This window comes from Cydia strobilella, chromosome 25 (assembly GCF_947568885.1).
Source record: "Cydia strobilella chromosome 25, ilCydStro3.1, whole genome shotgun sequence".
NCBI classification, from domain to species: Eukaryota; Metazoa; Arthropoda; class Insecta; order Lepidoptera; family Tortricidae; genus Cydia; species Cydia strobilella.
Window position 1 is genome coordinate 6,274,153 of NC_086065.1, and position 27,546 is coordinate 6,301,698.

The following is a 27,546-nucleotide window of genomic DNA, read 5'->3' on the forward strand; positions in this document are numbered from 1 at the left end:
GCAGTTACCGTAGCCTATGGAATGAGAGTGAATGAATGAGAATTACTCACAGATAGGTATTCAATTGTTGGATAAAAATAAATATTAAATCATTTAATTGAGGGCTGCGATTACATTACACACACACACACACGTTAATGCTGCACACACACAAGGCGAAACTGTATTTCCTAACTTGTAAATTTACAAGCCTTCACACAAAAGTTAGTAACAATTACCTATGGTTATTATTCAAATAGCATGAACCCCTACTGACGTATTTAAAAATCCACTCTGTATACATCTATACTCTACCTATATTTACGGCTATTTGCCACATAAACTTAAGTCCTAGTTGTAGTTATCATTGTCATACGACCTGCACACGACTGATTTACATCGGCGGAATAATACATACATCACAAAACTGACATTGAAATTTTCGAGGGTCAATTTCAACCAGCATTACATGATTAGACTTCAATTTTTGTCGCACAATAACGGCTTTTATGTCAACGTATTAAGGAGCTAAATTATCAACGTATTAACCTTATAAGATCCAGTAATTTTCGCAGTTTTGAATTTGGAATCTTCTTTAATTCCATTAAAGTTCTAAATTCGACTTAATTTTGACTATTTAAAAGGAATTCGGTACTTAGAAGGTTAAACAATTTGTCAATCTATAATGGCATTTATGTCAATGGATGAAGGATTGTAAGTCAAATCTGCAGCGTCACTCACCATTGCTTGAGCTGATGGATCTTATTACTAAGTTATTAAGGTTCATTTATGGTCAATGTACGTGATATTTATAAGGCCTTGTAATAATCGTAACGTAACATTTAAGTGGCCATCAATTTATGATGGATTGTGTATACAAAACAGTGCGGTTAAATTACAGTATTTAGGTATTCTGTTTTTTAAAAGTTTGACAAAAGTACCTATTTATATAGGAGCTCTAACCATCTTATTTCCTAACGTAGCTATTGGGTTAGTAACCTAATAGTTAAAAAAGCCGATAGATGACATGGATAAAAAAACCGGCCAAGTGCGAGTCGGACTCGCGCACCGAGGGTTCCGTTCTTTTTAGTATTTGTTGTTATAGCGGCAACAGAAATACATCATCTGTGAAAATTTCAACTGTCTAGCTATCACGGTTCATGAGATACAGCCTGGTGACGGACAGACGGACAGACGGACGGGCGGACAGTGGAGTAAGTAAGTAAGTAAGTAAATAAGTAAATATTCTTTATAAGTAAGTAAGTAAGTAAATATTCTTTATTATTGTGCACCATAAAGTCTTAGTAATAGGGTCCCGTTTTTACCCTTTGGGTACGGAACCCTAAAAAACCGGGTTAAATCAATTGTAGCCAAATGGTAGCCATACATTATTTTTATAAGCTTTTATTTAGCTTCACCTGTCGCATTGTCTGTCTGTGAGTCTGCTCCACTCCAGTCCACTTCTCGGTTTCCGATGTAGCTAAAAATTTGCATACAAGTAAGTCCGGTGACAATGCAATATTATGGTACCTACTACCAAAGATAGATATAACTCCGTAATAGATGGATACAGTCTAAGAAAAAAACGTGCCTCGAAAATCAAGAAAATTTGATTCTCGTTCAGAGGGCGCTACTAGCTTTGGCCTACTGTCGTATAGATGGCGTTGTCGGTTTCGTTTGTTATTTAACAATTTTAACGCATATCAGTGAAAGAACATGGGTCAAAATCATAAAAATAATTAATGCAAATAAAAAAAATCATTTATCCATATTTAAATACATTTTATCGTATTTTTATAAATATTTATTTTTAGTTTTAAAGTGTGTCGACAGATGGCAGTGAATTTACTGGGGTTACAAAATTTACTATGACAATACCGCTCTAGTATAAGTTACTCTATGCTACTACCTAGACGGACAGACAGACAGCGGAGTCTTAGTAATATAGGGTCCCGTTCTTACCCTTTGGGTACGGAACCCTAAAAAACTGCTGTATCGGCAAAATGACTTAATTTTTAAGATTATACCTAATTATTGTATTCTCAATTATGTGATGATAATAATTTATTTTCTGATGTTGACATTATGAATAAATGAGTATGAGGATAAGAATGTTTGTCTGTAATGTACTTATAGTATGTACGCCTCTGTTGTCTGACAAAAAAATATTTTAAATTTCGATTTTCGATATTCGCGATAAGTCCTTAGGCGACTCGTCTAGCGTTGAACCGGGGACCGCAGACCTTCACATGTCCATATAGAAGAGTACCTAACAAGTGTTATATAATTCAGTATTTAGCAACCGGTGACCTAGACACAGATGTTCTAACTCTAACACTTAGTGCCTCGTCATTCGTCATGTCACTGGTAAATGAAGTTACGACGCTGTGGGTCACTAAAGCGGCTTACTATGAGGGCTACCGAGTTTAATTTCGCCGATATGGGCGCTAGTGTAGATGGAGGTCTTTCAAAATGTCAAATGCATAGAAGTTTTGGGTGTTTGAAGCTTTTTTGTCGCGAATTTTTAGTCCTTATTCATAATTGTGGTAAAATTTTGTCCATCTTTTATTAATCATGGTAAACAATAGATATAGCTCAATAAATGTTAGTGGTTTAAAAAAGGTGCCAACTAAAATATATGCAAAATTAAACAGGTTGAAAAAATGGCACATTTAGACGTTAAAATACCTTTGTGTATTAGAAAATATTGATTTTATAAAAATAAGGATAGAAGAATTTTGAGATCTGTTTTTCTGGACCTACATCTACAATGGCGCCAACTGGTCAGCACAAAAACGGTAGCCCTCAATGACAATCTTCTAAATGTCGCATAAAAATGTGCATTTAAGTAATCCTACCTACCTACTCGGTGATTTCGGGGTCATGAGCAATTTGATCAGGAATGCCATCTTGTGGGCTACATCGGAAGCATAAACTTTACATTTACGCCTCACGCCAATAATCTGACGGCTCGAGTGCTGCCCCCTATAGTTGATGCACGCTCCCTATCATACTGATCAGTGATGATGATGACTTTTTTCTACGGGACTATTCTCTCTTTGACTCCATCAGCTTTTTTATGCAAACGGTTTTTTCGCTACGCTTTTTAGGGTTCCGCACCCAAAAAGTAAAACCGGGACCCTATTACTAAGACTCCGCTGTCCGTCTGTCTGTCTGTCACCAGGTTGTATCTCATGAATCGTGATACCTAGACAGTTGAAATTTTCACAGATGATGTATCTCTGTTGCCGCTATAACGACAAATACTAAAAAGTACGGAACCCTCGGTGGGCGAGTCCGACTCGCACTTGGCTGGTTTTTTATGCAAGCGTTTGATGTTAAGCCACCACCGCCAGTGGCGTAGCGTGAACTAATCTAGCCGTGGGCGAAATCGCATCTGCGAGGCCCTTTTCTTTCACTGTGCCCGAGGGGCTCGCGCGAGGCCCCCCTTGGGGCGCGAGGCCGTGGGCGACGGCCCACCCACACCTAGCTACGCCACTGACCACCGCAACCCGCAAGGTTCTTTCAGCTCTACTCGACGAGTTACTTAAATCTGTACCCCAGCTTAGAACCTAGATCTTTTTAAATCGTGACAGAATTACACCTTTTAAGTAAGCATGCAACCCTCTACTTCATTTTCACTTACCATCAGCTAAAATTGTTGTCAAATTTTTACCTTTTCCCAATAAAAATCATATGGAAAACCTCAAGATCTCAGAGTATATAGCCAAAACTTACGTTACTTCTACAATTATTTCTCGCAATTTTTGTGTTATTCGGTAGGTCTAAGATGGTCGGTTTTTTATCATCTGTCATGCCTGTCACGTTTTAACAAGTATGTAACGCATGACATGACAAGTGATAAAAATACGTACATGGTACCGCAGCAGATGAGAATTTGGTCCAAGCCGGGGTTCGAATTCGAACCCAAGATGTTTTTTTAAATTATAAACTGATCGGCGATGGCCCTAGTCACACCTGATGGAAAGTAAAGACAGGGCCTAAGATGGAGCTCACCGGTTCAGTAACAGCCTATTCACTCTTGCTTTAAAGAGACCGAGGTCATATTGATCAGGGAATACAGATGGCGGGAGCGCATTCCATTCTTTAGCAGTCCGTACCAAAATGGAGGAAGAACGTTTCGTGCGAACAATTGGAACGTGGACCACGAATGGGTGCATTCGCTCCCCGCGCCTGGATGTCCGATGATGGAAAGGGGAAGGTAGGATCAGGTCGTGCAGTTCCTGTGCGCACTCCCCGGAATGTATCCGATAGAATACCGAATGTCTGGCTTAGAAGCTCGTTCTCAAGTTATTCAATAAGGTTTGTATTGTAAATATTGTAATAAAAACTAGTAAAACATTTCACGGCGCTTTACGTCGCCAATACAGAACAATGGGAGGCGGGTTCTTTCACTTTTAACCTCAAATCGCGCGCCATTTTCCACGCGCCATCTTGGTTTGAGTGGTTACAGCGTTAGAGCGTTTTCACATTGTCCGATCCGATATCGGATGTCGGAAGAAAGTAAAATGTAAGATATATGTGTTTCTTTGTATTTATTTATGTATTTAATAAATCATTATTACTAAAAAACGATAAATAACGCAAAAAAGGCGGACTAAATGCCAATGGCACTCTCCTGTCGCTGTTTTTGTCATAGGCGCCTTCCGAAATCCGATATCGGAAAGTTCCGATAAATTCAGCCATGTCGGAGCCCCCCGTCAGCTATCGGACCGATAATATTTGTTTATGTGCGTATGTGTAGGCAAAATGCTTGTTGTAGTGTGCGTGACCGCTAAAGGCGCCCGGGCGCGCCCCCGCGGCCTGACTACGCGGATGTAGGATCCTACATCCGATATCGGATCGGACAATGTGAAAACACTCTTAGGGTAATAGAGGGCGCTGTTTATAATAAAAAGTAATCCCTACTAATATGTTCTGTCTGTCTCTCTGTCTGTTACCTCTTCACGCTTAACCCGCTGAACGGATTTAGATAAGATTTGCTATGAAGATGTTTAAGGCCCAGGAAAAGACAAAGGGTAGTTTCATCATCTTTATCATTCCACGCAGTCGGAGTCGCGAGCGGAAGCTATAGATTATGATAAAGAGTAACTTATGGAGATTCATAAGCAGTGTGCCTTTCCACGGAGCTCGGAGTTAAGTGAGAGAAGACGTGCCGGAATCAATCAACCATATAGCATTGATTCTCTTCTCGCTTCGCTTATTATAGTTTGAATCTTCTCAAATGATTTTTACGCTAAAGACCCTAATCTGTTAAACAAAAGCCATTGTTCCTTTTATTTGAGGGCGTGGCGTGGCACGCGCTCAGACTCAATGGACACGCGCTCGCATAAAAGGAACAATGGCTTTTGTTTAACAGATTAGGGTCTTTAGCGGGTCTTAGACGTAAAAATCATTTGAGAAGATTCAAACTATACAACCATTGCTATTTGTTGATTCCCGCACGTCTCCTCTCATCTGCTCCCCGGTGGAAAGACAGCATTTTTATACTGTACGCTCAGATTATAAAGTTAACCCCTTCATGTCATAAATAAAAAAGTATTCGTTTAAAAATGAACTTAAATAGCTATCAATAGAATTGTAAACTATAACTGCCATATGCGGCTGCGCAGCGGTAAAGGGTTAAGTAGATAAGTTTAAGTTTAAGATAAGTTTAAGTTACATATCAACTACCTACCTAGCTTACACAAACGTAAAGGAGCTTCGTCTGCCAACAAAGCACTGTGGTTTGGCAGAAGAATAATACCTAAGTATTTAGTTGTAAGTTGTAAGCAAGAGCTGTGAATAAAAGTTTTTTTTAATGCAAATTCCTATAAAAATAGTTATGAACTTTACACTGGCCACACTTTGTCGCTGCTTAAAAAAAAACCGGCCAAGTGCAAGTCGGACTCACACACGAAGGGTTCCGTACCATTAACTATAAAAACGGTCACCCATCCAAGTACTGACCCCGCCCGACGTTGCTTAACTTCTGTCAAAAATCACGTTTGTTGTATGGGAGCCCCACTTAAATCTTTATTTTATTCTGTTTTTAGTATTTGTTGTTATAGCGGCAACCGAAATACATCATCTGTGAAAATTTCAGCTGTCTAGCTATCACAGATCACGAGATACAGCCTGGTGACCGACGGACAGACGGACAGACAGACGGACAGCGGAGTCTTAGTAATAGGGTCCCGTTTTTACCCTTTGGGTACGGAACCCTAAAAATGCAAATTGGGTGCAGAGACGCCAGAGACTGAGACAGAGTGAGCTTACGTAAGACGGGCAGTACGGGCACCTATAATTAACAGGCCTATTCGAGTTTCAGTTATTCGATCGGTTACCGATATGATACTGATCTGCCAGTGTCAAAAGTGACGTTTTTGGTTGAAGAAATGGCAATCATATCGGAAACAGATAGAGTCACTAAAGAGGCCCACCCATTACCAGTCCGTCAGACGATATCAGCTTGTCAGTTAGAAGTTAGAACAAAAAACAGTCCGAACAACTGACAGGCCAATATCGTCCGGTGGAGGTGGAGTACAGGATATGTGTAATACAAAATTATACCATTTTTAACCGTCCAAACTTTACGAAATTTACAAATAAGAGCGACATAATCAGTGCTTTTGGCGCGTCTACCTAAACGTCCATCAGAAAAAAAAACATTACTAATTTATTGGGTCTGTTTTCAAAAAATTGATCTGTAAAACGGCAAGATGAGAAGACGTGCTAATAGGAACCAGTACTTGTTATTTCTATTACCAAATTACGTATCAAAAAACTACAGCGACTAAATCTATCAATTTTACATTTTTGCGACTAAAATCGATAACGGGCTTAAAGCTCGAATTGGCCTGTTAGATTCGCAAAATTCTAGGAACTTAACAAAATTAAGTAGGTATGTTCTAACATCAACATTTAACTAATCAATAGTAAACTTTATTTCGCTGCCATAAGGTTTACATTAGTTAACTGTGTTAGTGATATTATCGTTGCGCGTTGTGAGAAAAATCGTAAATATTTTAATGGAACTTCGATGTCGTTTGCTTGTTTTGTTAAATTGTCAATGACATTGGCATTCGTGATATCTAAAATTGTTTGATCAAATAAATCGATGAATTAGGTATACATACACGTTTTTGAGGTTCTATGACTTTTTCGAGGAAATAAGCATACCTATCGATATTTTTAAATTTTTTACTTGATTCGCCAATAGAGCAATGTTTATTTCCCCCCTACTGCACAAATGTAGAATGTTTTCTCGTAGGTACCGCAAGGGCCTGACACTCTTTGATAGAGAAAGATAGTCTTATTGCGATTCCTATAAGAGGAAAGAGAAAAATAGCACCATGCTTTGTTTTTATCACCGACCGGGCATTTTTTAATGGTCGGGTTATGGCATCATAGCAAGGCGATGGCGAAATACCGAAATTTATAAGTGAAAGAGAAAAAAGGATTATGCTGCCATACATGAAACTGTCAATAAATACATGAACATTTCTTTCTCTTACCCCTGGTCGCTCGGTTTCATGTCTTTAACTACTTGTATACCTATACTATGTCTATGAAGGTACCTACCTATTGATAGATAGCATAGACATAATATAGTAGTTATAGACATGAAACCGAGCGACCAGGGGTAAGAGAAAAACATATTCATGTATTGACAGGTTAATGTATGGCAGCATAATACTTTTTCTCTTTCACTCTTATAAATTTCGGTATTTCGTCATCGCCTCCTACCTATGCTGCCATAACCCAACCATGAAAAAAAACCCGGTCGGTGATAAGGACAAAGCATGGCACTATTTTCTCTTTCCTCTTATAGGAATCGCAATAAGACTATCTTTCTCTATCAAAGAGTGTCAGGCCCTTGATAGATAGTCATGGTCTTTCTATTAGGTCAAAAAGCATACAGCTTCTAGACTTTTCTTCGGCTTTTTAAGAACTATTTGAACAATTTTTAAGATTCATTTTTTTGATAACGCTCATCGCTTTAAGTAGAAATATATTTTTATTATGTTAAGTAAGTTAAAAACTGGCCGTAAGAAGCGCTACATCGGGAGTTATGGAGAACCAGGGAAGAGGTCTTTGCCCAGCAGTGGGACACTCACGTAGGCTAAGAAAAAAAAAAGAAAAAAAAATCATATACTAAGTAGTTATAGTCCCAAAACTCAGCTACCTCTAGGTACTACAAAATCATCAGCTATTTGGTTTCTCCCAACCATCGAGTTTGAGCGATCGTGTTTTTGTTATGACAGTTTTTACACAAGTATCACGCGACCAGTGACCTTGGGCCGACTGACCATCAGTTGCGCGCGCAAGAGTTCGCACGAACCAGCGTAATGTGACCTCGAGTTTGCGGGATTTGCAAGTCGAATTGGTATTTTTGTGGTATTTTACTACAAGTATCTCTTATCCGCTCCGCTGGATTACAACAAATGTTGATTTATTTTCGCTCGTCTCAACCTCTGTGGAAAAGTAGCCTCAAGTTACGACTGACAAAAGTTTCCCTGATGCTGCCTTTTGCCCATTTTGGCACCCCCCCTTGGATGGCGCCCGGGGCACTTGCCCCCTCTGCCCCCCCCCCTAGTTACGCCACTGGATATGCAACAACGCCTCCTAGACTGGGTTTACTGTTATTACAGGTACAAATGGAAAATCGTCCACTTGAAATGATCATTCTGAAGTCCAAAGTGAAGTGAAGTACCCAAAGTGAATCTAGTCAAAATGTAATTGTGCTAAACACCATTTCTAACCAAATTTGTAATCGTAAATTAATTTCGCCAGTAAGGAATTTTGTCCATTATAAATTATTTACAATTGATATTTTTTCTGAGTATACGACATACGTAAACAAAACTGGACAAATATTTTTCGACCGTATCATATTTGACAATTTTACTATTGGACATAATTCTTTTTCGACATTATGCTGGATAGATAATTTTCCTAGTTGATTTTTTTTATACCACGTCGGTGGCAATCAAGCATACGGCCCGCCTGATGGTAAGCAGTTACCGTAGCCTATGGACGCCTGCAACACCAGAGGTATTACACGCGCGTTGGTGTATTTTAAGTCATTTTTCTACTTTGACGTATAATTTCAAGTGGACAATTTTCCATTTGTACCTAATGTTAGTAAACCCTAGAATAGAATAGAATAGAAATGTTTACTAGTTGTAGTTGTTGTAGTTGTTGTTGTTGTAGTTGTTGTAGTTGTTGTTGTTGTAGTTGTTGTGTTGTTGTTGTAGTTGTGTAGACTAGTTGTAACTAGGCCCTGTTTACACATTGATTAGTGTTTACTGTTTAATAGTGAGAGTTCAAACATTTGTCACTAAAAGTAGCAAAAAAAAAAAAGTGTGTAAACAAACAGGCCTTTATGAAGATGGAGGTTCTGGCACAGAATAACTAATAGTACTACCGTACAGAAAATTCACTCCTTCACGAAAGTCAGATTGAGGTATTAAATTATACCTATACTCGCCGCCTGCGAGTGGTTCTGGGTTTGAATCCCGCAACTATTTACCGCCACACACTATCGGTTCGTGTTCGAAACCTGAACGAGAACTGTTAGTGTGTGTGTGGCCTTTTGCGATTAACTGGTGGGAGTGGTGGGCCCCTTTAGAGTAGGTACAAAGGCGAAGGTATCTCTTTCAGTCAGCATGTAAGCAATTAAGAGGAATCTATTACACCCCGAGTCGAGAGAGTATTGATTATTTAACAATAATCCCAGTCACACTCCTCTCGTTATGTCTGGCTCTGATTTTTTTTAACTAAAAACTAAAACGTGGTAAGCAATTTCAATTTAAGCGGAATCAACACGATGCTGTCCTCATACTCGTTTTTACCGCTAGATAAAACCGGTCATAGATACGCGAAGTCTCTAAATTAGGCAAAAACGAATCAGCGAATCATCAGCGAATGTTAATCAAATGTCAAATAATAAAATTAGACTAGTCAACGAAATAAATAAAAAAACGCAAATCTCAACATGCGTGACACTCGTAATTTTTTTTTAATTATCACAACAGACGTGGGAATCCTAACCATAGATAAACGGTTAATTGTCTGGCAACATCATTGTGCCATAGACTGCGATGTGTAGAGATTGTTGAAAAAAAAAATGTCTATGACACGTTTTAAATGGCTTTCTAGGAAATGAGTTATGATTGATGAATTTAGATTAGGTATTATAAGTACTTGGGAAATAATGAAGGCAGTTGTAAATTGTATGGTGCATTGAGTTTTGCTGTGTCATAACCTCTCTGTTACGGTGTAGGTATTCGTATTTTTTTTATTTTTTGTGGACGGTACTTTATTACTGGTTATAGATGTTATGGGTTACTCGCCATAATAGACCGCTCCAAAATATTTTAGACACAGGCGCAAATTTCATTGGTTATTTATACAAGTTGCTTTTTATATGCCTGCAATATTTTGCATTGAGAATATACAGCAGGTCATACTGAGCAATTTTTACTATAGGACCAACCTTGAAATAGCGAAATAGTAGATTGTGTTACAAGGGAGCAAAATGACATATTTACGGCGAGGGTATACATTGAATCCTAAACGAAGCGAAGGATTCTATAATAGAATCCCGAGAGTAACGAGCGATTCTAAAGTAGAATCCTGAGCGTAGTGAGGGATTCAAGTGTGTTACGCCCAAGATGGAAATAATTTTGCTACCATGTGACACATACTGCTTTTCATATCACCTATGAGGTAATTATGATGTTTAAAAATATTATATAAGCTAAAAAAAATGTGCAAAAAAAATCGTGTCCTATATCCTATAACAGAAAAGTGTTACTTTGATCCCTCCTAGCAGGGAAGAAAAGTGCCACTTTGATCCCTCCTAGCAGGGAAGAAAAACCCCTTTTTCGAGTTGGTGATGTAAAAAAAATATTTCTGACTTAAAGCCTTTATCGCATTTCACTGACACGCTCGGATGTTACGTAACTTAATACTCAGTACTCACGAATTCGATACGGTGACTCTAAAGTCTTCCTACTTTCGATTTTAAGCTGGTAATTTGATACTACAAGCTCAATTAACGAAAGGGATTCGATAGAGATAGATATACAGATACATCTACTTTGTCTTCTTTTGTCCCATCAGACGCTACCTACTTGAAATGATAGTTTATTTGGCCAACTTCCTCGAAAATTCCTCCGATCCTAGTCAAAAGCACTAGTCCTAAACGTTTGACCTAATTTCCCTTTAAATAACTACAATGAAATGCTTCAACACCAAAACACTAAAAAGGTCACAACTAAAGAGGTCACACATTGATACGTACGCAATTGATGCGTTTATATTATTGAGAGGCTTGCCTAAGCCCAACGGAGCCTGGTACGGACCCGTACCACAGATCTAGGTAATATGACGTAGTTATATCTGTCGCGTCCAAGGGCCTGACACTCTTTGATAAAGAAAGATAGTCTTATTGCGATTCCTATAAGAGGAAAGAGAAAATAGTGCAATGTCTTTATTACCGACCGGGCATTTTTTCATGGTCGGGTTATGGCATGGCATCATAGCAAGAGGAGGCGATGGCGAAATACCGAAATTTATAAGAGTGAAAGAGGAAAGGGATTATGCTGCCATACATGAAACTGTCAATACATGAATATGTCTTTCTCTTACCCCTGTTCGCTCGGTTTCATGTCTATAACTACTTGTATATACTATGTCTATGGTCGCGTCGAATAATGATCCCTATAGGGTCATCATACTGTCATATATGACAGTTACTTCAAATCTCTTTTGCTTGGGCTTAATAAAATAAAAAAAATAAAAAAATATGTTTTTACCTTATTTTTATTATTTAAATGTTACATTTCTAAATAAATTAATGTGCTAGATTATTTTAAACCGGGTCACTCACGTATTATTGAGTATTGTTCTTAGTATTGAGGGCCGCGCCCTCGACCAGTGAAGACGTGTCGTGTCTCCGTGAAGACGGTCCTCGTAAATTGGACCGAAACATGTCGAGCTATTCGACTTAATAATACGTGAGTGACCCGGTTTAAAATAATCTAATAAGTTTAGGTCTCACGGGAGTTTTATAGTTAAAATTAATGTGCTATATCTACTTCCATCAAATGTCTACAAACATTTTTCGTGACATCATCATTGGACGCGCGAGGTATATTGAGAGGGTGCAAAAAATAGCCCGTCACGTATGTACTTACAGTATAGTATGAGAGACAGTCAACAAATTAAAAATCGTGACCACTTATGGATTTCTGTAGCCTATTAGAGCCCCGCTTGAATGTACCAAAACATAAATTAAATCGATTTGCAGTAAAACAACTTCTTCTGCGTTACACGTGTAATTTAGCACTTATACAAGAAATATTTCGGTTCGGTTCGGTTCGGTAATTAGGGTCACATTTAACACGGTGTATAAAATGACGACAATTTTTCTTTTTTTTCTTTTTTTTTTGTACCGAATTTTTGATTCGGTATATCCAACGCATTGTGTGTTGGCGCGTGCCACGACGCGTGCGGCGCTCACACACAATGGCACACAATGGCCGACCGTTCGCACAAAAGAGACAATGGCTTATGTTTAACAGATTACCGTCTTAGACGAAAAAGTCATTTGAGAAGATGAAGACAGGTCTAAATGTCAGTAGCCAAGTCCGGGCACGGCGCCCTTAGGTAGAAAGTCGGTCACTGCGCGCGCATTTCTATCGGCCATTGCTAATTAAACGTGGTGAAACGCTCCCGACCAATATTCGATGAAGTCATAAATTGTACCAAAGAGGATATAATATAATACTATAGAGCATAGAGCGGTACTGTCATAGTAAATTTTGTAACCACAATAAATTCACTGCCATCTATCGACACACTTTAAAACTAAAAATGAAGATTGATAAAAATACGATAAAATTTATTTAAATATGGATAAATGATTTTTTTATTTGCATTAATTATTTTTATTATTTTGACCCATGTTCTTTCACATGTTCTTTTGATATGCGTTAAAATTGTTAAATAACAAACGAAACCGTCAACGCCCTCCATACGAGAGTAGGCCAAAGGTAGTGAGTAAGGTAGCGACATCTGATCGAGAATCAAATTTTCGTGATTTTCGAGGCATGTTTTTTCCTTAGACTGTATCCACCTATTACGGAGTTATATCTATCTTTGATTGTACTAGCGGTGTGAGCAAGCCTTGCCCAGCAAGGTCTACATTGCGAATCTAACGAATCTTATATATTACCTCAGCCACAGAATATATAATACCTTAATAGATGGATACTATGGCCTCGAAAATCAAGAAAATTTGATTCTCGATCAGAGGGCGCTACTAGCTTTGGCCTACTGTCGTATAGATGGCGTTGACGGTTTCGTTTGTTATTTTTATAAATCTTCACTCCCTAACAAAACGCGTTGTAGCGACGCGACGAAATCGCGGAGTGAGACACGCCTGCTTCAGCTATTTTGTATAGTTTCCACTAAACTACGATGCCACGGACAGACAGACAGACAGACACCCCTATTTTTTCGCCGGGGGTTAAAGATGGGTCGCGCTCTTATACTTAACTACAAAATAAATACAGTCACCTGCAATAATATGTTCCCTACAACAACCTAGCCTGCAACGAAGGCCGCAAAAATATCTGACACGATCTAACTGTCCGCGCACCAATTCCGTGCATTCGGAGGTCGAGGAAGTGGGAGGGTGTGCGCCGCACCCGTACGTACAAAATTACACTACTCTGTCATGACGCCCAACATTCCTAAAATTCCTCAGCCGTGCACGGAATTCGCGCGCGGACAGTATTTGTAGAGCCATAAGAGCGTGTCCTATATATTTTTACGGCCTAGAGTAACATTATTATTAGACTTATATTGACCGGGATATAGACCGTGATTACCTTTTGTATTATTTCTGAGCTCAGAGCGCTGTCTACACAACTTTGACACCCACCCGCTATCTTCAGTCACCCGTGAACATGATGCATGTAACTGCGTTGAAATATCGGGAGCTCACAAATAATACAAAAGGTAATCACGGTCTATATCCCGGTCAATATAAGTCTAGTGAAACTAACCGTGAATCATTCAAAACTCTAAAATTATTATTGCAAGGTACTGTACGAGAATGCCTATGTGAGATAAGGAGTTATCTTATGGGTAAGGGATCGTATTTTGTAGCCAGTGATCAGATCATATGTGCTTTGGTCAAAACCAGGTTAAGGATCTCCTTTTGGATTATTTCGCAGATGATTCGAACAGTTCGGGTTCGGGAGTTCAAGAGTAGGAAGGGGCAGACCTCGGCGGACTTTCTCTGATCAGATCGGGGAAATCCTAAAGAAAGGCCAGGTCAAGAGCACCCTAAACCGGCAAGCGTGTATGAGGAATGTCATGAAAGTGAAGAAAGCGAAAGAGGTATGTCAGGATCGTAGCAAGTGGAAATCCGTGGTCTCTGCCTACCCCTTCGGGAAATAGGCGTGATTATATGTATGTATGTATGATTCGAACAGTTCGCGTGAGCAGAGTGCGCACAGGAACTCCACGACCTGATCCCACCTTCCCCTTTCCATCATCGGACATCCAGGCGCGGGGAGCGAATGCACCCGTTCGTGGTCCACGTTCCATCTGTTCGCACGAAACGTTCATCCTCCTTTTTGGTACGGACGGCTAAGGAATGGAATGCGCTCCCGCCGTCTGTATTCCCTGATCAATATGACCTCGGTCTCTTTAAAGCAAGAGTGAATAGGCTATTACGAACCGGTGAGCTCCATCTTAGGCCCTGTCTTCACTTTCCATCAGGTGTGACTAGGGCCAATCGCCGATCAGTTTATAATAAATAAATAAATAAAAAAGTTCCGAAAAAGTCAATGCTACCTGAACCCTTTGCACCAGCACCACTTATAGTGTCCAACCCAACATCAACCCATCTCACTGGCACTGCCCGTTATCTAAACTAAAGGACAGACCTCCGGAAGTACGCAAGGGAATCCAATCCGATGTGGTCTAAACCAGAATGTATATCTAATAGCGCGAGGGGAATATAGCACAATAGAATGAGCACTAACCTCGAAATCTCTTCCAAAGTAATAAAAGCTGCTTGCGGGGTATATTTAGTATAGTATACAGTGTGGAAAAAAATATGGGCTCTGGAGGGAAAGTGCCTTAAAACCTTAAGTTAGCTCATTTTACTTAAAGGAAACATTCTTTTATTTTTAAAAAGAAACAAAACTGCATTCAAAGATTTTTTTAAATTCCCGGGAATTGAACCGACTAAAAATTCCAAAAAATAAATACTCGCTATTTAATTCTACTAGTCGATACAGTGAGGTTATGTTAATGATAACATTTCTCCAAGAACCTTTAGGTCTTACAATCGTCTGTCGTACAAAATATCCATAAAATCGAACATTTAGTACTCAAGAATATTTCTAGACAAGCGAAATTAAAAAAATCTTTGAACGCAGTTTTGTTTCTTTTTTAAAATAAAAGAATGTTTCCTTTAAAAAGTAAAATGAGCTAACTTATGGTTTTAAAGGCACTTAATTAATTTCCCTCGAGGGCCCATAATTTTTTTCCACCCTGTATTTACGGAGAAGAGAAGGGATAACTTTCAGTGATATGTGTCAAATAAGTGTCAGCCTTCATCTACATATATGTATATGTCCTACTATAGTTTGTCAAAGGATTGTCTCATTTCAAACAGACAGAGAGAATAATAATTATTATCTTTGTCTTACATTAGTACCCAATAGAAAAGGATGAGTAGTTTTTTTTGTTCTTATTTACTGACAATTTGGTTTGTATCTACAACAACTATATCTATATTCCATCGCTGGTGAAAAAAACCGGCCAAGTGCGAGTCGGACTCGCGCACCGAGGGTTCCGTACTTTTTAGTATTTGTTGTTATAGCGGCAACAGAAATACATCATCTGTGAAAATTTCAACTGTCTAGCTATCACGGTTCATGAGATACAGCCTGGTGATAGACAGACGGACGGACGGACAGCGGAGTCTTAGTAATAGGGTCCCGTTTTTACCCTTTGGATACGGAACCCTAAAAACGAAATTAGACATAAATACAAGGAAGACTCGCAAAATCAAGATGTTATCGACGCTGCGCACAGCTGTTCTATTTATAAATAAGGCATGACATTTTGTTTTTTTTTAACACACGCACAATGGCGCACAATCAGCCGAAACAATAACAGTGGATTACAGTTGATTTTGGCACTTCATCATTCTGCAGTGCTATCATAAGTATAATCATTCGAGACATTTTGAGTGAACATTAAAACAGGCTTTTTAAGCAGAAACGATAGTTTTAACCTTCTAAGTTTTGTTTTATTAACCTATTTCGAACTTTTTTTATTAGAAAGCCTGCATCTCAGAATGGACCCATTAAAAAGAAAGAATAGGGGGTATTACTGCAATGTTCTGCCACCAGAGTGCAGCACTAGCCTTTTTAGTAAACCATAGAGTAACTTATATATACTGTACCTTTAACAAGTTTTTGACAAGTTTTCAAAGAAAATAAAATATGACATTGGTGCATCAAGGCGTATTCAAGGCGGTTTGTTTTCGGAGGACCTATCGGTGTCTGCTTCTTTATCGCTCGAATATACAAGAGTGACAGATGCTAGATAACTAAATTTCGATTTTCTTGCTTCGCGATAGACCGTCAGATTGTAGTGTTAGTGGCGCCCTGGCGCCCCCTACGCAGTTTCGCGTAATATTCCCTATTTCGTAAAAATGGGTTGATTATAATATATGTACCTACTTACATATATGGACAATATGTTTAAATTAATTATAGGTATATAATTTTTATTCCTAACCCATGGTAACCAGTGGTCGTACAATTTAAACTAACCGGTTCGGAAAATGGTTTGGCTTTGGCTCGCCATTTTCGTCACAAAAAAAAAATGCTAAATGAAACCAAGCTGAATAAGGACACAAGTGAGTTTACAATTAGCCTCATGCATGAAGTTTATATTTGAACGAAATGTGTTTTATTCGGATGTTTGTTACCGTTATATCATGTTACAAATGCATTTCCGTTTTTAAATTACCATTTAATTACTTAAAATTATAAATAAAAAGTACAAAAATTTGCCCGCGAAAAGCTAGTGAGCGAAACTCTCGAAACGCCACGTGACGTCACGCGTTCGACAGATTAGTGTCATTAGTAACAAACGTCAGTTGGGCCGCCCAACGTGTGACGTCATCACGCTCTGTCGAGTTCGCGCCAAAAATGATGAGCGTTTCAACCGCTCAAAAATTTTCAACATTTTAAATATTTTTTAATAAAATAATGTTAAGGTTTACAAAAGTATTTTTATCATTTCCGGTGTTCCAACGATATAAATTATGAATCAAAAAATAAAAACAAATTCATGCATGGAGCTAATTACCTATTCGTTTAAGCCGAAAACGTTTCGATACCTTTAATACGTGACTTGAAGTTGAAGGTCTATTCCGTTTATTTACCTGTAAACGAAAAAAAAGTTATAAAACGTCATGTTAATACAAATAGGTACATAAATAAATGTAAAACGAATATAATTTCCTACCCATTTTGTACCTTGCCACAGTAAAAATAGTATGAGGTCCCTTGCGAGTTTCATATCGATTGTCATTGTGACAAGGTACGAAATTAAATTGGATGAATGGGTAGAAAGTAGGAAATTTAATTATTTGACTGTACAGCCTTTTTTCAAACTGTGAAAACGATTTGCTACTATGGAATTTATATGAAATACTAGCATGTGCCGTCACAATCAAATTACCTACTCTTTACAGTTATATACGGGTATAACGGGTATTAAATTAGAAATTGTGTCTAAAATTAACTGCTGTCTACGATTCTATTAATCTTCTGGTGCTTTATTTCTTGCATGGTGTAAAATAATTTATTTTAAATACAGTCAAATACCCTAATACAATATTCAAACCCACTCTCAGTTGGAATTTTAAATGATACTTAAACCACGAATTAATAAACTAGTGGATGTGAAATGACTCCTATTTAGTATGAAAACCAGTGTCGCTAAACTCACACATTCATAGCCACGTTAAAATACGTCACACACTTACAAAATTGCTCTGATTCGTAGCAACTTTCCATACCAAAAGGTTATTACCGGTGGACATTTCTCGAACGAATATCAACTGTAGGCTACATGACTGACGGTTTAAAATATAATGTCAAAGCTATATGACATACGACTCTTTCATTATCTTATTCATCTCACAAAAGCTCGCTCAACGTTCACCTAATACAACTACTTGACACCAGATGGCGTTATTTTATATAATTTTAAAATCACTTACTTATTACAGGCGAGAAAAGGGCTAAAAAACCAGTATAAGTAAGGTCTAATTACGCATGGTTTGTTACGGATCTCACGGTCACGTTACAATGGTCTTTTCGAGATCACTACACGCCTGCGAGTAGCTAACCGTTGGAACTTCTTTCCATTCGACGATATAGGGAGGGGACAGTGTAATCGGAGTGTTTTATCGATATTTGTGTTTTCAGTTAGGTATTGATATTTCATTACCGTATGTTTTAACACATTTAGATGATACTTTATTTATGATTATAATATAGGTAGTGATAATTGTGATTGTATGAAAAATAATATGTAGTACAGTACAACAAATATCTAACTAGAAATTTGTTTCTTATTAATTGACCAACTAGGTTGTTAATGTGAACATTAAATATATCTTAAAGTCAAACAGATAAAATCATAGTTCTTTAAAGGTCTATTAACTCGGTATTGCTGTTATTTTGTAATCACAAATCTGCAATTACTTACATAGGTAAGTATTCGTCTTTAACAATATATTTACTTGTAGCAGCATTTAAGGTCAATCTAGATGGGACAACCTGATTAAATTGTCATATTAATTGTATGGTGTGAAAGCATACATGAAACTGGCTCATCGATCCCACTTGATTTGATTGTAAGATTGTGACCTATCAAATCAGGAAGGGGGGCGGCAAAATTCCAATATTTGACGCTAGTTTGCGTGGTACGGAACACTTTTTATTAATTTAGTGAGCCCGAATGTCACTAATAATTACTAAATTAGTAACAAAGTTTTAGGCGTGTGGACGCTAGATGCGATGTATGGCAATTTTATCCCCAGAAATCTTTCTCTAAGAAATGCTCCTAGCAAATGGTGCTATATTTTTGCGGAAACTAATTTTCTTGCCCAGTAGCATTGATCCATTTATTTTTAATATCGGCATCTTGTGGTAACCTACAATAATTAATAATAAAAAAATAGAAAATATAAAACGTTTATTCATGGCACATTGCATGCATTGTACGCATAAGTGCATTAAGTACCTAGTCTAATTATATTAACGATGAAAATATGATGGGTGTAAAAAACAAAAACGTATGTAAAAGAATACGAAGGTTTGAAAGGTTGCCATGAAATGACCCCGACTTAACTTAGTGCTTGATGACCAGAGCTGCCATATTTACTAAGACATTGATTATCCCAAATAATAATTAGAAACGTGTCTAAAATAATAATTTATTACCGAACCAAACATCAAACTTGAAATATCGTAACTTTAACTTTATCGATATAAATATCGACATTGCGCAGCATCTGAGTAGCGAAGTTATTTGACATTTAGGATAGCGAATATTCCAGATAAACGTAAAGAATAGTGACAAAGGATTGTGAACTCTAAGTTCTAACTGATAAAATATAGATTTACTTAACCAACATTCGTAAATAATGAAAAATAAACAGATTTATCGGATTATATTTAAATAAATAACCACCGGTGATAGGAAATACCTCCACGTGAAAGATTTTTTAAACCGCTGTGATTTCTGCAGCTTAATACTGCACAATACGGCATTTTAAATTTAATTATCAATTTTTGTTAGACGAGCGTACGTACGACGTGAATGTCATTCGAGCATGAAGTTTACACAACAACTGAGCATAGTCTGTGCATAAAGTGAGTCGGTCGCTACTAACTGTCGGATAGACGGGAACGCCCACTTGCCATCTCCATCCTACTCCGTGACTTAAACCTAGCTGTTTAATGAAGTATGTAATAGAAATAGGAATAGACTTTGGCATATTGTACGGCTTCCTTAGGTAAGAAAAAAAAACGTGTTTTTCTAAATTAAATTTCTAAATCCGCCTCGGAATCATCAGTTTTTGGGTTAGCCTATACCATCAGGAAATTTCTTCACACAAGCAAACACGGCGGAAGCAAATGGCCTCTTGATAATATGTTGGTATTAAAATGATCGACATTTCCACAGCAAATCCTACGCTCAATAGTGTAAACACCAATACATACTTTGGCACAGCGACCATAGGAAATTTGAATTTCACGCCTTTTTCTACTGACAAATTGGGTGTGTTTTAGTATATTTTCGTTGCATTCTTACGGACCATAGGTCTGACTAAACTTCCGCGTTTACTGAAGAATTACGTTCCGTTCCACGCAAGAAAAGCAAACGTTGCTTTATCTTTATCTGTGACCCATTTCTGAACGAAAACAAACTTACATTTACCATCACATATTGCATCTGTGAAACAATTGACAAGCATTCAGTACCAAGCGATTCTAGTTTTAAGTTTCGCTACCCGCAAATGTAAAATTGTTACAAAATTAAAAACAAAATAAGTCCAGCTGAAAAAGCAATGTAATTCCAAATCTAAAGCTATACGCTTAGGATTAAATTTTAAATGTATTTTCATTTCTCATGCTCTGAAAGAGGGTCATTGTTGTTCTAAAAGGTGTGCAGAAAATGATACGTGTCTGCACTAGAGCATTTTACGTTCGAAGTACGATTTTTTGTTTTTTTTTACGATAAGCAATTGAAATTTGAATTTAAATGTATTTGTTATACAATTTCCATTCTGATATTTGACTCTCCATTCTATAAATAGAGACACTTTTGCCTAAATTGTTAACTGAAGGTAGGGTACCTAAAAATACTATAAAAAATTATACTTGGTCATGTTTTAAAAAAGACATGCATTTTACTTTCCTCGTATTCGAAATGAAAAGTAGAGTGTTTAACTCGGGTGAAAGGCATCATTTCAGCCTCGGACTATTGGCGCTCTCACTGCGTTCGAGCGCCAAAAATACCTCGGCAGAAATGACTGCCTTTCATCCCTTGGTTAACAATCTACTATTGTTAACGCTTACTGCCGTTTAGTTTTGAAATACGTTGGTCATTGTTGTGTCAAAAGGTCGTTCACCCGGTTTCGGCGGCAATGGCGGCAAAGGAGGCCAGCTTGAACAGATGTTGCGAATTTGAATTTTGGGTCAGTTGCATTTTAATTTGGGTAAGTTTGGAATTATTCATAGTGTTGGCATTGCAGTTGAGTTATAAGTTACAACCTATCCATATTAATGAATGATGTGTTTCTAACCTTTGATTATTCCAAATATTAATATTAGATGTTGAGGATATCCCAAACGGTCTTTTAGTTTTAATTTTAAAATATCTGACAAGTGACAGATGGTTTGCCGCGGTTTCGGACAATAATGACATTGACAGGAGATTAAGTTAAGACAGAGAGAAAAACGGGACTTCCGGTTCGAGCGCCATCTTGATAGTTAGCATCGTGATTAATTACTTTGTTTTTTGCTTATTAATATTGTTTAAAGTGTAATATCGATAGCTTATTATACAGTAAACTAATGTGGTAGTGTGCAGTGAATGGAGAATTAATTTTGAAGCGCGTTTAACCACCATCTTGGAGTCAACGGCCGGTAGTCCACGTGCTTCTTGTAAAGACTAGCTATCGATTTACAAGAGCTAACAAATCACCGTACACTGTCTTGTACAACCGTACAATTTTTGTCGTTTGTAAACCTCTCAATACCTTGATACTGGCGAAATAGTCCCACTGGGCTGAAGCCATAATTTTAAAAGAAGAAGAAGAAGAAGAAGAGAGAAAAACGCAAGTTGTTGGATAAGAGATTTGTATTGTTTTAATTATGGAAAACTCAAAATAAATAATCTATTGTAAACTAATTTGGAGTTTTAGTGTCTTTTACAAATTACTTTTGTGAACATAGATAAGATAAGATTTATATATTGTCAAAGCTGTGTTGGTACATAGGTCCTTTAAATATCATTTAAGTTCATCAGCTTGCCCATTTCGGGCGTACAATAATAAACTATAAACTAATACACGCATAACGATTAACGATTAATTGTCTATGTACATAAACATTATAGTAGAAATGTTCATGTTGTTCATGGGAGCGGCTTTTTGGCGACGGGTGAAATAATTTCAAAAATCATTTATTGACATCAGAGACCAATTGAGATCATTATTGTTAATACTTTCTGCTAATAAATGCTTAAAAAGAAATAGATTTTAAACTTATATAGATACTTTTTGGTGCCATTTTACTATGATTTCTATTACGAGTGCATCAAAATTGTAACTTGAAAAAAGAGCAAAGATCACCTGCTCAACCAGTTTTCAAGACTCGATTGCTGTCTATCTACTTATTATTAAATTAATTTTCAATTTTTAACAGACAGAAACGTCTGCGAACGATTCTAAGCTAAGAATAAATTTAAATGTGGAAAAATTACTGCCTTGGGTGAGACTTGAACTTACGGCCTCTGGATCGATACTCCAGCGCTCTGCCAACTGAGCCACCAAGACCTCACCCATAGCAAATCTTCCCACTATATGGGTCTAGGGGACCCTAGCGACATCTACCGTAAGAGCGTTACACTTCTTAAACTATCTATTATTAGTTCTTCACTAATTACTTAATCAATTAACTTTTATCTGAGAATGCCTCAAAAATATGCAATCTTCCCGATCTTTTTTCACAACGATGCTAATCAGAATTTACTTAAATAAGGAAGCCGATTCTGTGAAAACAAATTAATATCGTTTAGATCTTGTTATGATACTACCTTGATACGTCTCGCTGGTACGCGTAAGATGCCTATTGACGCGGCTCCTGTCACACGTACGTATGTAGTTCTGCAAACGGGAACAAACCCACACTAAATCTCTAACAAAAATGTTAATTCATGTTTTTTTGAGCACTATTTGGTTCGATTTTCAAATTTTTATTCATGTGGTGGGTTCTTGTTTGCAAAACTACGTCCTTACAAACCGTTTCGCGCAGACCAGTCAGCGTTAGCGAACGTCAAGGTCGTATCATAACAAGATCAAAACCATAACAAATTGTTGAATCGGGGTCGATCTCGAGCTCATACGTATTTTGACGGTTAAACTTGTTGGCAGTTAATGATCTATTAAAGGTAGTGCGTAGTTTCAACGCGTGCTATGAATGATTGAATGACTATTCATATTCATGTATTTAGTAATCTTGACCTACTAGTTTTTATTAACGGAGTACGTACAGTACCTATTTTAAAGGCATTTCCATCATTTTCCAGTCGGATTTTAGTGTTGTAAGGACTTGCTTATTGAAACAACGACATAATGGAAGTGTTATTCATTCATAAGGTGCTATCTCAGTCTTGTATTATTGTTTTTACATATGTCTATCCTTATTACTCTAGTGGTGTTATTACATATCGAATGAGAATATTATGGTTCGACCTAAATATCGACTTTGCCCTTTTATGTATTCTTGAGTTGATTAAAGCGGTACGAATGGTACGATACAAAAGCCGCAATGGTACGCAAGCAAATCGTATGTAATTATCGGCGACGCGACGTTTGTAGAGGCCTTACGTTGATACTTGATATCGCTTTTTAGGGTTCCGTACCCAAAGGGTAAAAACGGGACCCTATTACTAAGACTCCGCTGTCCGTCTGTCCGTCTGTCTGTCACCAGGCTGTATCTCATGAACCGTGATTGCTAGACAGTTGAATTTTTCACAGATGATGTATTTCTGTTGCCGCTATAACAACAAATACTAAAAACAGAATAATATAAATATTTAAATGGGGCTCCCATACAACAAACGTGATTTTTTTGCTGTTTTTTTTCGTAAACCCTTCGTGCGCGAGTCCGACTCGCACTTGGCCGGTTTTTTTTGTATTTATTATTATGTCAGCTGTTGATGAATTGATGCTGAAGAAACATGCATATAGACTGCACGTCGACTCATTCCAGGGAAGTATTTGTTGCGGTACCCTTAATGACTTTTGGTTTAAATGACCGCCGTCGTTTGTTTTGAACAAGTTTCCATTCATCTTTTTTATTGTCATCGGCGATGGGTCCGTGTCATTAAGATTTGGCTAGGCGAGGGTTCGCTGATGTTTGCGTCAATAACGATGCATTGACAACATTTGGCTAGGCGAGGGTTCGCTGATGTTTGCGTCAATGACGATGCATTGACAACATTTGATTGATCAACTAACGTTATGTACGCTTAGATTACCTATATACCTCTGGTTTTTAATTGACTGTTGGTTTAAATTTGCATTTATATATTCCTATCGTAATTTATAGTCGTAAAATCTATTGTTGACTGTTGTATGAGCCTTGTGAAACTTCAGTAACAAGTGACGCAATCATTTGGTTTTTTTTAAACAAGAAAGGCATTTTCAAGGTACAGTCGAGTTCATAAATATGTATACATTTATTCACCTTAATCCATTGCAATAAGGTGAAAAAATGTATACATATTTATAAACTCGACTGTACAATTTAGGTGTGTAATGTAAATGTATGACAATGCAATAAGCAATACAGTTTAAGTAGGTAGGTAAGAGAGTGCTCCAGTGTTCCTGTGGCCTCGCCTTATAGCCCTGAGGCGGTCAAGAGGGGTTTTTAGTGGGTAAACCGTGGGTCTCATGAGCCTATGCGGGAATCCCACATAACCATCCCAGGCCCGTCCCCGCGCCTGGGTGGTATGCGAAAAGCATTTTCCCCTCTAAAAAAAAAGTAAGGTAGATAGGTTTAGGTAGGTAAGTACTCAAATAATACGCATAAAAATGACAATAATCACATAATCTTCAAAGATTAAAGTTGTTGCGGATTGATAGATTTAATGTATTAAAAAGATTGAAAGATTTAGAGCGAGATATAATAACGACAGCTTAGCGCTAATTTTTAATCGTTCACAAATATTTTTATAAGCGGAGGAAATATAACATAAATTAAAAAAAGTAAAGGATATAAATACGCGTATATGTAGAATGGTTGTGGCGAAGGGGAGGGAGGCCTAGTCCAGCAGTGGACGTCTTTTGGCTGATGATAATGATATAATAGTTATTAACCTATTTATTCCCAGTGGGTCAATTTAAACCCTCAGATAAAATTTCTACTCATTTTAATGAACAGGAGAGAAAACCTGTAACCGTGGGAGGTTGAGACCAAAAACTAGTGCTAGGCGTTTACGAATAATCCTAGCAAAACTTACTCATTAAGTATTCTCTAAGTAAAAATTCGTACAATTTGGTAACTGCAATTTGCGATTCTCAACAGCTTACAGTAATCCTTCTTGCGTAATGCCTTACTGTGATGCATTTCTAATAATTTTAATTCACCTGGGTCCTTGCACAACAATTAAAGTGGAGCGTGTGTGGAAATATAATACTTGATTATGATCACTTTAATGTTATGCGATGTTTCTTTTTCATCGCATTGTCCTATTTTTCATTGTGTAAAATATAATTGCTTAATATATGAGTTATATGACCCACAGCCAAATTTTTGATAACAATCTGTATCTATTTTGGAGAACAGGAGTAACATTTTTACTCTACTTCTCTTTCTCTGTGTACGTATCTTTTATATTTTATTATCAATCACGGAGCAATAATTATATAACATAGATCCAAAAACTAACACAGCTGTGTTTTGTTTTGAACCATTTGTATTTCATTAAGACATGATGGGTTGAACTGATGGTTAACAGATTCAATCGTCGGCTTTATTGATAGATCCTGTTTTAGTAGTAGATGGGAACAAGCCATTAATAACATTCATTTTACAAGTGTTAATAAATTAATAACTGTTGTGTAAATAATGTCTAAATGTTGTTGTTATCCGTTTGTCCTTAACCGTTACTTTGAAAATTTGTTAAAAAAACGCCAAAATTAACGTAAGAACGTTATCATAACTCATTTCAATATGTTTGTACTTATTTAAGTTATTTATCTCACTAAATGATCACTTATGTATAGGTTAAGTGGCGTTAGTGGTAGAACTAGACTAGTAGGTACTAGGTAGGTAGTAGATGGAGGTAGTTTAATGTACCCGTAATCGAAAATCTCTCGTGTAGGACCAATTCATGAAAGTGTAGATGTGGTAATAATTAGGCACCACTTTGTACACACCGATTTATTAGAGTAACAGTTTAGGCACTATACACATCTATATAAAATAGAAGGAGAAGGAGCGAAACCGCATGCAAAACAATTATTTAACGTACAAATTATTTGAAATGTAATTTTACGTGACAGCAAGAATAACACAGTCATGCGTCTCCAAGGGCTCACTGCGCCTGCGGGCGGCGGGCGCAATGCATCGCTGTCAGCGCTGCAACCGAGGGCCGCTCATTAGACCGTCCTGTACGGCGCGCAGCGCTTATAGCTGCACTCGGATTATTGACTAAACAAAATATAAATTCATCCCTACAAAAGTAACGATTGATACACCCGCATTTTATAATACGTATATATGTCTATAATATGTGCTTCAAGCTCTAACTCTATCCACACATGTAATCGCGTTTGAAACATCCTGAACCGCAACAACGGGACAGACATGAATGGCTAAATATAACAAAGGCTGTCAAAGACCGCCGACTAGAGGTTATCGCCGGCCATTACGGCCTTGTGACTACAGTCACCAGTCACCACATTATCAGGTCATTGGACTAAATACTGTGGAACCTCTATAACTTGAACCTCGATGGAGGGAAGGGAATAGCGTCTTAACATCACGAAATTAACGTTATTCCCTTGCCTTCAAAGCCAAAATCCTCTACAACTCGATATTAAACCTCAAGACGAAGAGCCCAACGATTCCCTTCATCAAAGATTTGCCTTCATTGAAAGTCAATAAAGTTTGAGCCTCTATTATTAACTCGAAAAATTAAATAAGACCTCTGAAGATACAAGGTAAAAAGATAAAAGATAAAAAAAGTATTGTTTCGTCACCTCGAAAATTTGAGACCTGAAGAAAGAATAAGTTTTACCTCTATAATACGAATATTTCGTTGGTTTTACCTCTGTAACTAAAACTTATTTTAAACGAACCAAATCCTATACCTATATAAACTTCTCGTTAATACGAACTTTATGGAATTTCCCTCGCGATTCGGTTATCAAAGTACCACCATAACGATATTAAATGACCGACATGTACCTTATTTGAAACATAGTTATACTAGAGCGGTACTGTCATAGTAAATTTTGTAACCCCAGTAAATTCACTGCCATCTGTCGACACACTTTAAAACTAAAAATGAAGATTTATAAAAATACGATAAAATGTATTTAAATATGGATAAATGATTTTTTTTGTTTGCATTAATTATTTTTATGATTTTAACCCATGTTCTTTCACTGATATGCGCTAAAATTGTTAAATAACAAACGAAACCGTC

At 37.4% G+C, this 27,546-nt stretch overlaps 1 protein-coding gene across 3 annotated transcripts in view; it reads right to left on the reverse strand.

Annotated features, from left to right (window-relative positions):
* Positions 1-27,546, reverse strand: part of LOC134752808 (PTB domain-containing adapter protein ced-6) — a 115,161-nt gene that overhangs the window by 43,204 nt on the left and 44,411 nt on the right. The window contains exon 1 of one of the 3 annotated variants that reach the window (XM_063688547.1): positions 17,426-17,449. The exons of the other annotated variants lie outside the window; for them this stretch is intronic. The gene's annotated coding sequence lies outside the window, so the exon portion shown is untranslated. Of the gene's footprint in view, positions 1-17,425; positions 17,450-27,546 lie in introns of those variants that run through there. 3 annotated transcript variants of the gene reach the window in all.